The 15,404-nt window shown below is 50.8% G+C and overlaps 1 long non-coding RNA gene across 1 annotated transcript; it reads right to left on the bottom strand.

Annotated features, from left to right (window-relative positions):
- Positions 1-10,460: 10,460 nt before the first annotated feature.
- On the bottom strand, positions 10,461-15,370 carry LOC123647189. The gene is made up of 3 exons (XR_006738156.1): positions 15,283-15,370; positions 12,025-12,178; positions 10,461-10,528 (listed from the first exon to the last, which is right to left on the bottom strand). It is a non-coding gene; the product is annotated as an uncharacterized LOC123647189 (long non-coding RNA).
- Positions 15,371-15,404: the final 34 nt, after the last annotated feature.

The raw sequence follows: 15,404 nt of genomic DNA, 5'->3' as shown, positions 1-15,404 counted from the left end.
GAAAGTCCAGAAAACTAAAAAGACAGCACCAAAAGAGATATGAATACCCTCTGAGATATCCCCCTGGCACCTGCTATCCACCTCCTATTTTGCTTCCTATGTGACTTTGCACGAATTTGGGGCAAGTGCTTTCTTTTGTCGATGCAGGGCCCCTTCAGGCTGATTTTAAATGACCATTGTAGAGCATGTGTATGCTAGGTCTTATTTCTTCCTTCCTCTCACCTTAATTTTCTTAATTCTCATGATAAACATGCATTACTATTAAAATGGGGGGAAAATGGTCAGCCTTACTAGGGGCCTTTTTTTAAATTTAAAAACATGATCCTTCACTTAGTAGAATGGGTTCCGTCTCCCAAGAATGGAAAAATAAGCACCACATGTACTCACCATCAAATTGGTTTCACTGATCAACACCTAAGTGCACATATAGGAACAACATTTATCGGGTGTCGGGAAGATGGCGGGGGAGGAGGGGATGGGTCACGCCCACCACCTGGGGACACGCTTGAAGCTCTGACTGGGGGGGCAGGTAGGGCAAGGGCAATATACGTAACCTAAACATTTGTACCCCCATAATATGCTGAAATAAAAAAAAAAAAACATGATCCTGCCTATGGTGGCCATCCCAGGCCTCTCAGCCATTTCCCCAAGCCTGGACCCAGTCTCTCCTTGTGTCCAAGGAGGAAGCACCTCAGCCCAGCTGGGGTCATGCCAGCCTGGGCCCCACCCCAGCCCTCCTCCTGCTCTAGTCCTTGAAAAGCGGCCCAAGGCCCTGGGCCACCATCTGCCGCCTGCCTGCCTGACACTGCCACCATGCGCTGTCTCCTCAGCCTAGCCCTGGCCCTGCTCACCCTGGAGGTGGCCCTCGCTCAGAGCCCAGCCTTCATCTTTCCAGGTGGGCCCAAGCCACCCTCCTCTCCCCAGGGATGCACCCGGGAGGGTCCCCCAACTGATCTCCACTCCCAGTGGAACCCAAGGTTCCAGCAACCCTGGCGGTCTGGTGACGCGGAAGGGTCTCCAGGGCAGAGAGGAACAGAGGAGGCTCCCACTGGGGACAGGGTCCGGGGATGGCAGAAAAGCAGGGCTCCATCCCCACGCAGATGAGAGTGCCTGGCCTGGGAGTGAGCGGGGCAGCCAGGAGATGGGCTGAGGGAGGCTGTGCTCGGGCCCTGGCCACTTCCAGTCAGGGTCCTGACTTCCTACCACTTGCCGCAGGCCTGTGGCCTCGCTTCCCGATTTTCATGGCTGACTCTGCACGCTCTGGTCAGCCCTATCGCACTTCTGGTAGATTTTCTGCCATCTAAGAAGTGGCACGGCGGCTGCCGAGGGCCAGGCTCCCATCATTCCCTCCTGGCCTCCAGCAGGCCTTCCCCTGCGGAGCCCCCACCCACCTGCCCGTCCTGTGCGCAGGGCAGGCCGTGTGCCCTGAGGCCAGCGCTTCTGAGGAGGTGTCGTGCGCCAAGACCTGCCTCAGCGACCAGGAATGCCTCGGCAACAGCAAGTGCTGCCCCAGCGCCTGCGGCCGCTCCTGCAGAACCCCCATCATCGGTAACGCCCCCCTGGCCCTGCACCCCGTCTGTGGGGGGAGGGGAGAACCAGCTCTGTCAAGGGTCCTCCTTGAGCTGGGCACTTCACACCACCCTCCTGGTACCCACACAGCAGCCCTACGTGCTCTGCCCTGTGAGCCCAGCTCACCTGCCTCTGTCCTGTGGGCGGGGCCTAGAGGTCTTGGCCCCCAGAGGGGGTGTGGGGAGTTCTGCCCTGAGATCAGCAGAACGAGACCCCTGGGAAACGTCTGACCTCAGGGTCCCCCGACCTCAAATTTCCCAGTTGTAAAGCAGGGATTTTGGGGGTCAGGGGTCCAGGGAGGTAGGCACAGCAAGGCTGGTGAGCATAAAAGGGCTCTGAGGGATAAAGGGCTGGCCCCTCTCCCCCTAGTACGCGATGCAAAGGCCGGGCACTGCCCCGGGGTGCAGACCCCACTGCTCCCGCAGTCCTGCAGGGAACAGAATGAGTGCTCCGTGGACAGCCAGTGTAGCAGCAACAAGAAGTGCTGCTTCAGCCGCTGCGCCATGAGGTGTCTGGACCCCGTGCTAGGTATGCCTCTGGAGACCCCTGGTGCCCTTTCTCCCTTAGCTTCCTCTGGCCAGTGCCATGGGCCTTCGGCGGGCCCTGAGGGAGAAGGCCGGGTGGGAGGTGGGGCCAGGCGTGGGCAGGCCCATGGGCTCAGGAGGCAAGTCTGCATGCGGACAAAGGCTGTGCCAGCTGCAGGCCTCTGTGGGCACTCGACGTGGCCACCCGGGTAGGGAGTGTGCGCCACTGAGCAAAGGGGCCTCAGGGAGACAGAGACCGGCCAAGGGCTTGGAGCTGGTGACTGGTGGGACTTGGTCCTGCTAGGCCTGTGCACAAAGCCTGTGCCTTTGCCTCGTAACCTCAGAGAGCAGCGTGGCTTCCAAATATTAGGAAAGCTATAGCATAAGAACCCCAGATACGGGTTCCAGGGTAAGAGCCCATGCCCACCTGTGACTTGTGCTTCCCACCTGACAGATGAGGGTGGCCTCACCCCCTTGCCCGAAGGTGATGGTTTAGGCTGGGGGCGAGGTGTGCAGGGCTCCACTTGCTCACCTGCACAACCAGGAAAGGGGCCACCCACCAGCATCTTAGGTCATGTGGTCCCTGGGCCAACAGCTGTGAGCACATTAGCACATAAACAACGAATACGGGTGACCTCCCTCCCCATTGCCCCACCCTGGCTGGGCTCTGCACTGCATCTGAGTCCCCCATGTCCCCTGCAGAGGACTCCCCCCAGTGAGGAGCTCGCCTGGGAGCACCACACTGCCAGGAGTGACCGACCCAAGTCCACTCAGCAAGAACCTTCTCCCTCAGCTCCAGAGAGTGCATAATGCCTCCTACCTGCTGCTAATAAAAAATCCACCCCACTCGGCTTCATGTCATGTCTGTCTGTCCTGGACTCCTGCAGGAGAAATGACGTAAACAGCAGCCTGGCCCCTGAGAGCCCCCAAGGGGATCCCAAGTGGTGACGAGCGTGTGCGGGTGGGTGGGGAAGCCATGCCAGGCTCGCTCAGCTGGGGGCTGACCTGCAGGGAGACTACACAGCCATAGTGGCATCTCTGGGCCAGGAGAGGCCTCTCCACCCGGCTCTGGGGGCACTGGCCAGATCTCGTGGGTCTGACCCCCTTCAGAGGTGTTGGCAGCCTCGAGCATGGGGACAGGAGCAGGAGCTGAGCCTGTGGGGGTCTTGTCGCTCAGAGGTTGCCCAGGCCTCAGCCAGTTTTGGTGGCACGAAGAGGCCAAAGGCATGGCTACAGGAAGCATAAGGGGAGTGTAAGTCACTGGAAGCCTTCACTGAGGCCACCAAACGTGCTTTCCTTATGACTCTACTTCTGTCATGACGGATACAGATGAGGAACAGCCCCAGGGAGGCACAGCAGGGGAGGGTGAGGGATGCAGGAGTGTCTGTCCCCATGGGACGGGGATGTGCCACCCTCCCAGAACATCAATGTGTTCACCAACCCAGAAGCTCCCCAGACCATCAATATCCAGAGTTTTAATGGAAGTTTCATTACAGAGGCAATTGATTAGATCACTGGCCACTGGTGATCGGACTCAATCTCCAGCCCAGTCTCCTCCTTGGAGGTGAGGAGGGACAGTTCCTACCCTCTACTCACGTGGTTGGTCCTTCTGGTGACCAGCCCCCAACTGAAGCTATTTAGGGGTCACCAGGAGTCACCTCACCAGCATAAACTCAAGGGTGGTTGAAAGGGGCTTTTTATGAACCCTAAAGACTCCCACCACTCAGAGAACACTGGGGTGTGGGCCACACTTTGGGAACTGCCCGTTTTCAAACCTGGCTGCACGTTGAGTCACCTGTGGTAGCAAATTGGGCTGGGGTGGGGTCTGGATATAGGATTTTCACACAGCCCAGGAGATGTTAGTGCTCAGCCAGGTTTGCTGTGCTGACCCAGACAGGCACTCACAGGGCTGCAGGTGACAAATACCAGGCCACACACCGTGATATGACTAAAAAACATATCTGATCTAGGCCCGGCACGGTGGCTCATGCCTGTAATCCTATCACTCTGGGAGGCTGAGGCAGGAGGATTGTTTGAGGCCAGGAGTTCGAGACCAGCCTGAGCAAGAACGAGACCCCATTTCTACTAAAAACAGAAAAATCAGCTGGGTATGGTGGCATGAGCCTATAGTCTCAGCTACTTGGGAGCCTAAGGCAGGAGAATCGCTTGAGCCCAGGAGTTTGAGGTTGCTCACTTGAGCCTGGGTGACAGAGTGAGACTCTGTCTAAACACACACACACATACACACACACACACACACACACACACACACACACACATCTGGTCTTAGTCCCTGGTTCCTGACACAAAGCCTTTGGAAAATAGTTCACCCTAAACCCATCTGGCAACTGGGGTGCCACCTGGATTTGCTAATTGGCTTTATCCAGAGGAGAAACAAACTTCTCATGTCTCTCAGACAGAAGGTAGTTTTGCAACTTGGAACCAGACCCCTCCACACCCCTGCAGAAGGTAGGCTCCCACCATCCCACAGAAACCAGGAGACAGGGTGCTGTCTGCCTTGAGGTTTACATTTCAAAGAGTTCCTCCTAGGTTCTTGAGAAAGAGCCCAGGTCATAAATCTGACAAAAGCCCTAGCTAGTCTTCGAAGGGATTTACATACATTTCAAAGCAAGGAGAGAGTACTTAAAATTACCAGTTTTCTAAGGGGGGATATTTTCTCCATTTTCAACAGGGAGAATTAAGCTTCTAATTTTTAACTTGTTTTGTCCTTACAGATCCCAGCCACTGCTCCAGTTCTGTCTCATACTGGGTGGGGGCAGGGAGAGTAAGTTTACAGTTGCCGACCAGGGTGGTTGGGTGCTAATAGGACAGAGATGGGCTCATGCCCCCTTCTCAGGCCTCTGTGCCCCAGTCAGAGTGGTGGGGCCATAGGACACATTTGCCTGTCCTGTTCAGGCACCAGGACGAAGAAGATGGTGGCGGGAGGTGTGAGCCCTGTGAGCCAGGAGCAGCGGTGGACTTAATCTCTTTGGTAGCATGTGATGAAGGCAGCCAATCAGGCCCATTTGCAGCATGTATGAGGTTTCGGTCCTGGGTGAGGCTGTGACAGCTCTGGCTGTCCCTGGGACTGGGCATCAGGGAGCGGCTCAGCCACTCTGCGTGATCTAGCAACATGTCTGCTGGAAGCCAGTCACCACCCCGCAGAGGCGCTGTGCTCTGTGTCCACACGTACACAGCTCGCACAGCTGCTGCACGTGGCAGGGGATGCGGCTCTGCCGGTCATTCAGGGCTGCGGGGTGCCAGCCATCGGGGATGCAGCTCTGCCGGTCATTCAGGGCTGCGGGGTGCCAGCCAACGGGGATGCGGCTCTGCCGGTCATTCAGGGCTGCGGGGTGCCAGCCATCGGGCACTCTGGGAAGATAGCCGCATGAGGACCTGGGCACCCAGCTGGGTCCCTGCAGCACCAGGGAACTGCACTGGGGGCCTGGGTGGCTGGGAGGAGTGCTGATGTCCCCACTATGGGCCCAATCTAGCCCCTCCCTGCACGCAGGGTTCACTGTCTTCCCTCTCAGATGGAGGAAACAGTTTTGCCTCCATTTACAGAGGGGTTCTGTCACTCCTGACCTGTACCTGTGTCTGCTCTTGCGTTTGGGCCTGCTCCCTCTCGAGTTAAATTTCTCACCCCTTGTTCCTTCTGTATCTATAAAAGAATCGTGATTTTTCCCTTTTTTGAAACTTATCTTTTAGCAACATAAAAGCCACATAAGACACACAAGATAACCTGAAAGACAGATTTTGACTCTCCTAGACTCTACGCTGCTTTTTCACGTTTGGGCAAATTTATCTAAAATGCCTCTGGCTGGGATTTCCTTTCTCCAAACACTTCCTACACCCCTGCTGTGCTCCTGGCTTTGGGGGTCCACAGGGATCCAGTCAGCCCACCCGGAGCCAGGGATCTCAGCAGAGAGAAGAAAATAAAACAACTAAGCCTATGTAGTGAGAAGAAAGAGGCTGTACTCAAAAAAGCCCAGCTCTCCAGTGCTCTGTGGCAGCATTTTGGAGAAGTGGCTCAAATCAGATCAACGTCCCCTTGAGAGCCTTGAGGACACAAGGCCACAGCCCTGGAGGCTGGAGAGTCTGTGGTAAAGCAGGGACTTACTGCTGGTGGTGTTCTTCTTGGCGTGTCCTTGGGCAGGACAGAGGCGGCAGGCTGGCCCTGGGCAAGCCAGGGGAAGGGGTCCCCTGCCCCTCATGCCTGGGCTTCCAGGGGAGCTCAGGGGCCCCAGAGCCAGGCCTGACCTGGGGTCAGCCGCATCTGGCTCATTGGCCAGCACTTGAGGTCAGGGAGTTGGCCCATTCCATCAGCCTGGCTGAGGTGGACATGGGACCAGGAGAGATCAATCACCTCCCCACATCCCTGCCCTGGGGAGAAAGCCCTCCTCACAGCTTACAAGGGAGGGCAACAGGGCCAGTCCTGGGCAGCCACACTCTCAGGGAGACCACACTCATGAGGGGCCCATGTTCATGAGAGCCACAGTCACTGGTTGTGTGACCTCATGAGATCATTTCTCTAGGGCTTCAGTGCCCACAAAGACCTATCCATCATCACCACACTCTGTTAGCAAACATGGGAGGAAGACAAGACTAACCTCCAACCCATATGTACCAGGCCTTCCCTGGGTGTGGCACACGGAGGAGCCAGGCTGTCCCAGACTGCTGCCCTTGGGGTACACATGGGCCTCCCAGAAGAAAGAGCCTTCTCTGCAGGTATGTGTGGGAGGAGGAGGGCCCCCCAAAACAGAGTGTCCAGAGCCGCTGTGAAGGCAGACCCCAAGGAGGGAAGTGAGGAGCCCAGGGCACCAGGGGCCATCCCAGAAGACGCTGGTATCAGGGACCAGGGACCAGGACTGCGAAGACTATTTGAGATGCTGGGCCTTTGCATCATCTTCAATTTTCCATCCGTGTTCACTCGAAAACTCAATCCACCTTTGAGTTTACATGACGTGTCAGCAGCTAGGGAGATGATATGAACCATCCCAAACAAAAAGAGCTTCAACAAGTGCCTAGATTTTGTTTCAGAACCACACCTTACTAAAGGAACTAGGATTCCTTGGAGAAACAGATGAGTAAAGAACGAACAAGGGGGCATCAGCATCCAGTGTCAGACCCACGGTGGCCTACCAAAGGGACACGGGAGCCTGCCAGCCCCAAGCACATGTGGGTGATGATGAGAATGTATTATAACAAAGACCTGGGAGGAGAGAGGGATATTAAGAAATGGAAGAAAGGGGAAAGCACTTCATCATAGAAAGTGCTAGTCAATAGGTAGGGAAGGAATAACAGGATTAGAAAAATCAGCACTTTGCCATGCCCAGGGTAATAATTAGTCCAGCCAACATCATCAAAGGGTATGAAAACCACTGTGAGGGAGCAAGATGTTCACACCATCTCAAAGTGTCACTGCATGGATTGCTTAGTGTTCACAGGGGGCAGAAGGGTCCTCTATATCAGAGTTGGTGGTCCCCATCTGAAGCCTAGAAGCACCAAGACTTTGTGCTTCCCAGTGTGACCAAAGGGGAGGTACATACCTTCTAGGTGGGGTCCCTGCCAAAGATGTTCACCCGTTGGCCATCACGATGCCTCAGACAAATGCCGTGTCCATGAGAGAAGTGACTGGGCTCTTCAAAACACTCAACGTTATACACAGAGAAGGGGGAGTAACCGAGACTAAGGAGACAGGTCAACTGGAGACATTTGAATATGGGCCAGACATTAGATGGCCTTAGTGAATCAATGTTAATTGCTTTGGTAGGATAATGATATTGCAGTCACATGGACAACGTGTGCTGCTGAAGTTTGTGATGCCTACAACTCACTTTCAAAGGATTTGGCAAGCAAACCAACCAAATAAATTTTTTAAAATATATATACAGTACGTATACACATATATACATACACATATAACCCTGTACATATCCATGTTTTTATACATATACACAAATATACATACATATATTGTATGGTCTGAATATTTTTAACCCCTCCCAAAATTCATATGAAAGCCTCACCCCCAAAGTGATGGTATTTGGAGGGTAGGACCTTTGATGGATAATTAGGTCAGGAGAGTGGAGCCCTCATGAATGGGATCAGCTCTCTCTGCTCTTGGCCATGTGAGGATACAATCAGAAGAGGACCATCTGCAAGACAGGAGTCAAGCCCCCATCAGATACCAGATCTGCTGGTGCCTTAATCTTAGACCTCTAGAAATGTGAGAAATAAATTTCTCTCATTTAAACCATGCAGTCTATGATACTCTGTTATAGCAGCCCAAGCAGACTAAGGTATACATACACATAGAAACACATATGTATAGTTACATATAACACATACACACACACATATAACACATATATACACAAAGATATATACATATACATGTACACACACATATATGTGCAGTGAGAACAAATAAAAAGGGGAAAAAGGGAAAAGACTTGTGGGCTAGCACTCCAGGCTGGGGAGTGTTTGGGGACCCAAGCTGGTTGGAGGGGGCAGGCCCTGGATTCAGCAAAGCACAAGGTGGGGACACAGCACAGAAGAACCCTCCTTCTCTGATGAAGAGCCCAGGTGGGCTGAGAGGAGCCCTGTGAGGAGCCCAGGTCTACATGGAAAGAGGATTGGCAGGTAAAGTGGCCACCCCATGGCACCTGGCCCAGCTGCCTTTGACACAGATGTGAGAAACGTGGGTCAACAAGTCCTGGGAGTGGCCTGCTCTCCCAGCCGGCACCCCTGCATGCTGCTGCACCACACATACCCCTCCCCATCCTTGAGGAAGGGCAGCAGGCTGGAGGCCAGTGGGCACACCCTTTCCCCACCCATCTGCCACTGTCCACCAAGGCCCAGCCTTCAGCTTCCGGTGCTAAGCAGGTACTAGAGAACTGAGGAGAGGCAGGGCTAGGACGGAGCTGCACCACCTAGATGCCGCCGCTCACCACTCACACTTGGGCCCAGCCCAGGGGAACCCCGTGGGAAGGCTCTCAGGCCAGCCTGGGCAGCTGGAACCACCCAGCCCTGCCCAGCCTAGAGCTCAGAGTGAGACTGCCAGAGACACATCAGTCCCCTGATGCTGAGGGCTCCTCCCCTGCAGAGAAGGCCCCCCTGCCTGGTCCCTGTGTTGACCATGTTTCTAGCTTTCTGCACACTTGATGCCTTAACATCTGCCTTGCATGCTTATACCAGGCACACCTTGTTCTGGACATCTGATGACGTGTCAGAATCACTTGCATTGGCCTTCTGCCTCCCTCACCAACCCTCCACGCCCCAGGAAGAGTCCTCCTCCTGGGCAGGGGGCACTTCTCAAATACAAACCAACCAATCCAGAGCTCATACCCCAACCACCTCCTTTATGGGGCTCTCACACTCTGGCCACTATGGACCGGTCCCAATCACTCCAGGACCAGGTACCAGACAATGAGGGACCGCCCCTCTGCCCCTGGGCCCTGAAATCATTCCAACCTCTCAGTCCTAAACCTCTTGGTCCTGCTTCACCTCTTCCTTCCCCCAGAAACCACGATAAAGGCTCTTGCCCACCACTCTCCCATCCCTCTGCCTTGTGACCAACCCCAGTGTTTTCCCATGTGGCCCCCATGTTCCCTTCTCTCCAGAACCGTGAGTGATAAGCTATCATTTCAATGCCAATCATATTCTGATCTACCGGCCCTACTGCACCTTAAACTTTCTATTATTAAATAATACATGATATTTTAGAACAGTCCCTTTTACTTTTTTCCCATATAAAATATTGCTTTAAGTCTTCACGTTTATTTTCCCAACACATCCTGGCCTACCTGCTACCTGCATGGATTTTACAAGCTAGTAAAATCTGGCCAGAAAGGCCATGTCACCTTCTGCACACCAGGGCTCACTGCAAGCTGTGCTTTGAGTCCAGCTAAGGGGAAGGTGAGTGGGCGGGAGAGGACAGGGTGATCCACCATCTTTGTTTGCCTGAGGCTGGGGGTTTCCCAGGATGCAGGGCTTTCTGTGCTAAAACCAGTATGGTCCCAGGCAAGCAGGATGGTTGGTCACCCTAGCTGAGAAACAGTTTCAAAAGAAAAGATGACGTTAGTGAACGGAGGCGAGCAAGCCCAGGGCGCTCAGCCTGGGAGAAGGCTGAGTCACAAGCCAGGGAGGGAGAGGACATGTCCTTATGCCTTCATCCTACGAAGTGGCATATCTACAGACCCAAGGTTACAGGGTCAGTAGGTGGCAGAGCTAAACTGGTGCCCTAAGCCCCTCACTGCCATCGTGCAGCTCATCTGGTCCTGCTTTCTAGTCCAAAACCAGAAAACTGCAGAGCAATGGGAACAGTCCTTGGCAGCCCCCACACTCCTTGCACTCTTGTTTCTCCGTCGGTCAGTGAGCATGTTGGGTGAGATGGGTCCTGAGGTCTTCACAGCTGTCTCTTCCACCTCCCACTGGAAAGGAAACAAACCCATCTCACTCAAGCTGCTCTGTCAGCCTGATGCCCTTTGCCAAGAGGTCCCACCAGCTGGATGCAGAGTCTCTGGGTCTCCTTCCCTATCTCTCACCAGATACTGTGCTCTCTGAGGAGGACACTCTGCTCCTAATCACCACCCCGGGCCACTCCCCACAGTCTTCTAGCCATTCCTTTTGAGGCCCCAGACAGTGGAAGCAAGCTGTCCCCACAACATCTGTGTCTACAGTAAGACGGTTGGGGTCATTTGTTACGCAGCAATTGCAACAGTGATTAAAGAAACATGCATGCTCACACCTGAGACCACCAAGCAACTACCCACCACGCCCAGCTGTCTTCCCCGACTCGGCTCCCCAAAATGTTGGCAGCTTTGGAAAAGCCTCTGGAAAGTCCCACCAGCCCAAGAGTAAAAGACTTAAAAGATGACCACAGAAGTTACCCCACAAAATGGCCTTGACGGTGAGGCTCACTGTCAATAAGCCCTACTCATGTGACCGAGTTCCCTTTTATTAGCCTATCAGTACTTTTAACATAACAATTTTATTAAGATATAATCCATATACCATAAAACTTACCCTTCTAAAATGTATAATACAGCGGTAAAGGAAAAATAATTTCCCTAAAAATAACACTTCTGACATCAACTAAAAGGAAATTTGTTTCTCTAATCACAACATTTCTTATACCAAAATGTGTGGGTTTCCCATGCCAAGCAATTCTCCAATTCTCTGTGGGCACCAATCAGGTGTCTTACAATTTAATTCAGTTCTGAAAACTGTCTTAGGCTGTTTTCTGTTACCATAACTAAATATTTGAGACTAGGTAATTTATAAAGAAAAGAAATTTACTTCTTATAGTTCTAGAAGCTGGGAAGTCCAACATCTAGAGGCCAAATCTGGTGAGGGGCTTCTCGCCAGTGGGGACTCTCTGCAGAGTCCTGATGTGGGGCAGGGCATCACACAGAGAGGGGACTCAGGAGAAAGCACCAACCTGGCTTTATAGCAGAGTCATTCTCATGATAACCCATTAATCCATTAACATTAAGGAATGAATGGATTAATCCATAAATTAATTTGGTTGTTTAAAGATCCAATCAACTCCCAAAGACCTCACCCCTCAATATTGTTATATTGGAGATCAATTTTCAACATGTTTTGGAGGAGTCAAACATTCAAACTACAGTAGACACTGACCACCCGGAGTTAGCACAGAACTCATAGGTTAAGGGCTCAGTTCAACAGGACTGCCATCCCTTCAGATGCCAGTTGAAAGTAGTGGGTCCTAGGCAACCCACACTTCTGTCTTACTTGGCTACAAATCAGGGGTTCCCATGACCTCCTCTTTAGGTTTAATAACTTGCTATAACACCTCACACATTCAACACAACACTTTACCTATTGTCTTAGTCCATTTGCGCTGCTATAACAAAATACCATAAACTGGGTAGTTTATAAACAACAGAAATTTATTGCTCACAGTGCTAGAGACTGGAAAGTCAAAAATGAAGGCAGCAGCAGATTCTGTGTCCAATATAGTCTCTCTGCTTTATAAATGATGATTTCTTGCTGTGTCCTGTCTCACGGGGCAGGAGAAAGACGTAACCACTGGACCAGTCTTATCTGGTCATACTCTGTTGATAACAGAATGTCCAATTATTTTGCAGGCACAGAGCTAGGAATTTGCACATTATATAGCCAGAGCACATGCAGAAAACTTCAACTTCAAATAACACCCAGAACTAAAGTCTCACCCCCACCACCTTCCCACAGAACTAAAGATTGTGACACGGCTGCAACGTGAGCACTGGAATGCTTTCAACAGTCAGGGATCCATTCTCTGGGAAAGTCCAGTGATAAGATCTCTCCCCATGCCCCACCATAAATAGTCTTGTTTGAAGTCCTTCCAGTTAAAACTTGCCCTCCGTGTGCTTCTGCATACCAACCTGTCCTCCCTAACCCATAAAACTTGTCCCAAACCCCAGATTGGGAAAACAGATTTGAGCCTATTTCCTGTCTCCTTGCTCGGCCACCTCACAGTAACCCTTTCTCTCTACAAAAATCCAATGCTTCAGTGTTTGGTTTTCCATTTTATATAAAACAGACCCAATTCAGTTTGGTTAGAAAAGGACAGACATGCTCCCTTAGGCCTCTTTTATAAGGGTGCTAATCCCATTCAGGAGGGTTCCACCCTCAAGACCTAATCACCTCCAGAAGGCCCCCCTCTTAAGACCAACACATTGGGGATTAGATTTCAACATATGAACTTTGGAGAGACACAAACATTCAGAATGAGACAGTATAGGGACAGGACTCGAGCCGCACTTCTGACCAAGGGAGGCAACATGGACAGTGTGACCCAGCCTAATTAACTGCAGAAGAAAAAAAAATGACATCGTAGCCACTGGAATTCAGCCCATGCGCATGTAAGGAGGGGACCAAACTATCTGTCTCGAGTAACGTTTTCCAAGACCACTGATGCAAGATGCCGACACCAGCTGACAAGGAACCTGGCTGCAAAAAAAGGAGACCTTTCTAGATCTAACTGTCTCAAGCCAAAAAGGACCCCCTCACTGACCTTACCCTATTCCCTCATTATAATCTCATTGTAATGCTAAAAATCATGCCCAGTGCAGATTTAACATGCTAATGAGACATACTACACAAGAAGCAGCATGAATACAACTACACAGGTGCAAGAAAACCTCCACCTATACATGCTTACACGTCACCCTCTTCCTACCTAAGCCTCTTTAAAACTCTCCCTAAACTCCCCTCAGGGAGTCAGCCTGAGGACTTTTCCTTTGTGCTGCCTCCCTTACCTTTGAGCATAAGCCCCAATAAAGACTCTCCCTCTGCCTCTGCTAATTTCTATTGCATAGAAAGTCCAAGGGCCTGTGCCAGTAACAAGATCATAGAACCTACAGAACCCATATATTTACCAGTTTAATTATAAAGTATGTTTTAAAGGATACAGATGAACATCCAGATTATGAATGTTTTAGAGCAAGGTCCCAAGGAAAACTATTTCTCTGATCACAACACTTATGGAAGAATCCCAAGCAGAAGAGCTTCTGTTCCTGCTAAGTTTGGGGTGTGTCACCTCCCCAGCACATGAATACATTCACCAACTATGAAGCTCTCCAAACTCCATTACTTATGGAGGTTAATTACATAGGCATGATTGATTAAATCATTGGCCGCTGGTAATGAGAAGGAAAAGAAACTTGTATGTGAGCCTCCTTGAAGTTATCAGGCCCAGAGAGGCAAGAGAATAAGACAGCAGTCACATCCCACTTTCCCCCCTGAGCTAAGTAATCATCTCTTAAAGCTGCTTGCTCTGTGGACTCTGCACTGCTTCCAGAGTAGCTGTAAATTAACCTAACAATGCCACACCCTGCACACCATAACTCATACCCTATAGTTCAAGAATGTATAGCCAATCACTAATCAATGTTATTTCTGTAAACCAATGAGAATTCCTGACAAACAACTTTTGTCTCTTTTGCCTTTAAAAACCTCCTTGTAAAAAAAGGCCCAGTGGAGCTCCTATCCTACTTACTTGAGTTTGAGTCTTCCCGGCAGCTGTCCTTATTTTAGCCCAAATAAACTTTCCACTTATATTAATTTTGCCTCAGTTTCTTCCTTTAGATCAAGAGTAATTAAATCAGTCTCCAGCCCCCTTCCCTCCCTGGAGGTCAAGAGGTAGGAGTGAAAGGCCCAACCCTCTAATCACAGAGTTGGTTCTTCTGACAACCAGCTCCCACCCTCCAAAAGCCACCTGTTAGCATAAACTCTGGCTTGGTTGAAATGGGCCTATTACGATAACAAAAGATGCCCCGTCACTCAAGACTCAAGCGTTTTAGAAGCTCTATGCAGAGATCACATATATACTTTATATATACCCATACACACACACATATATACATTTGTGTCACAAGTGGCTTTTAGTATATTCAGTGTGTGCAACCATAACTACTATCTAATTCCAGAACATTTTCACCACCCCAAAAAGAAATCTCATACCCAAGTCATTCCCCATTCTCCCCACCACCACTCCCTGAAAACTACTAATCTACGCTGACTATGAATGCACCTATTCTGGACATTTCATATATAAATGGAACTATTAATATACAATATGTGGCATATGTGTCTGGCTTCTTTCATTTAGCATGTTTTTAAGGTTCTTTGCTCAATTAAACTCCATCAAACTTAAATTTATCTAAAGTTTTTTTCTTTTAACAGATAAATAACTAAATTTGTTATCATTTTTTCTTCTGACAGCTGCTGAAGGCTTTGGGATAGAATTTGTGATAAATACACGAATCTTAATTAAACAAACAAAAAAAGCCAAAGTAATTATTAACTCCATACAAAACTGTGCAGGAAGAAAAATTAACGAAGTCCATATACGGACCTCAGATATGTTTTGTTTGGATTACTCGACCGCTTTACTTTGTAATTAAATACCACTATTTGAAACTCAGGAGATTGCACATAAAATTCCAGAATTCTAGACTTAAAAAAACCCTGCTAGGTCTAGACAAATTGCCTGCAGTCTCCTCGAGACCTTCAGCTGGGGCTGCAAACCTGCGTTCCGGAACTCCCCAGGCTCCATTCAGCAGCCCTCCCAGCCCCGACATTGCCTACCCAGACCCCACCAGCCCAGTCTTCCACTGGCCCACGAGTTTTCCTACAAAGCCTACGGGGGACCAGCGGGTACGGGGGACAGTACCAACTAACAAAGGGTCGGCTCTCGCACTCCATGCGAGGATGGAATACCGGCCGGAGGGCACCCAGGCCTTCTAGCCTTCCTTCCTGTGCTGTATACCTTTTCTAAATTTCCCATAATCCATC

This window comes from Lemur catta, chromosome 11, assembly GCF_020740605.2.
Source record: "Lemur catta isolate mLemCat1 chromosome 11, mLemCat1.pri, whole genome shotgun sequence".
Taxonomy (NCBI): Eukaryota; Metazoa; Chordata; class Mammalia; order Primates; family Lemuridae; genus Lemur; species Lemur catta.
The sequence above is the reverse complement of the archived record's forward strand: the minus strand, read 5'-3'. Positions and strand labels throughout refer to the sequence as shown.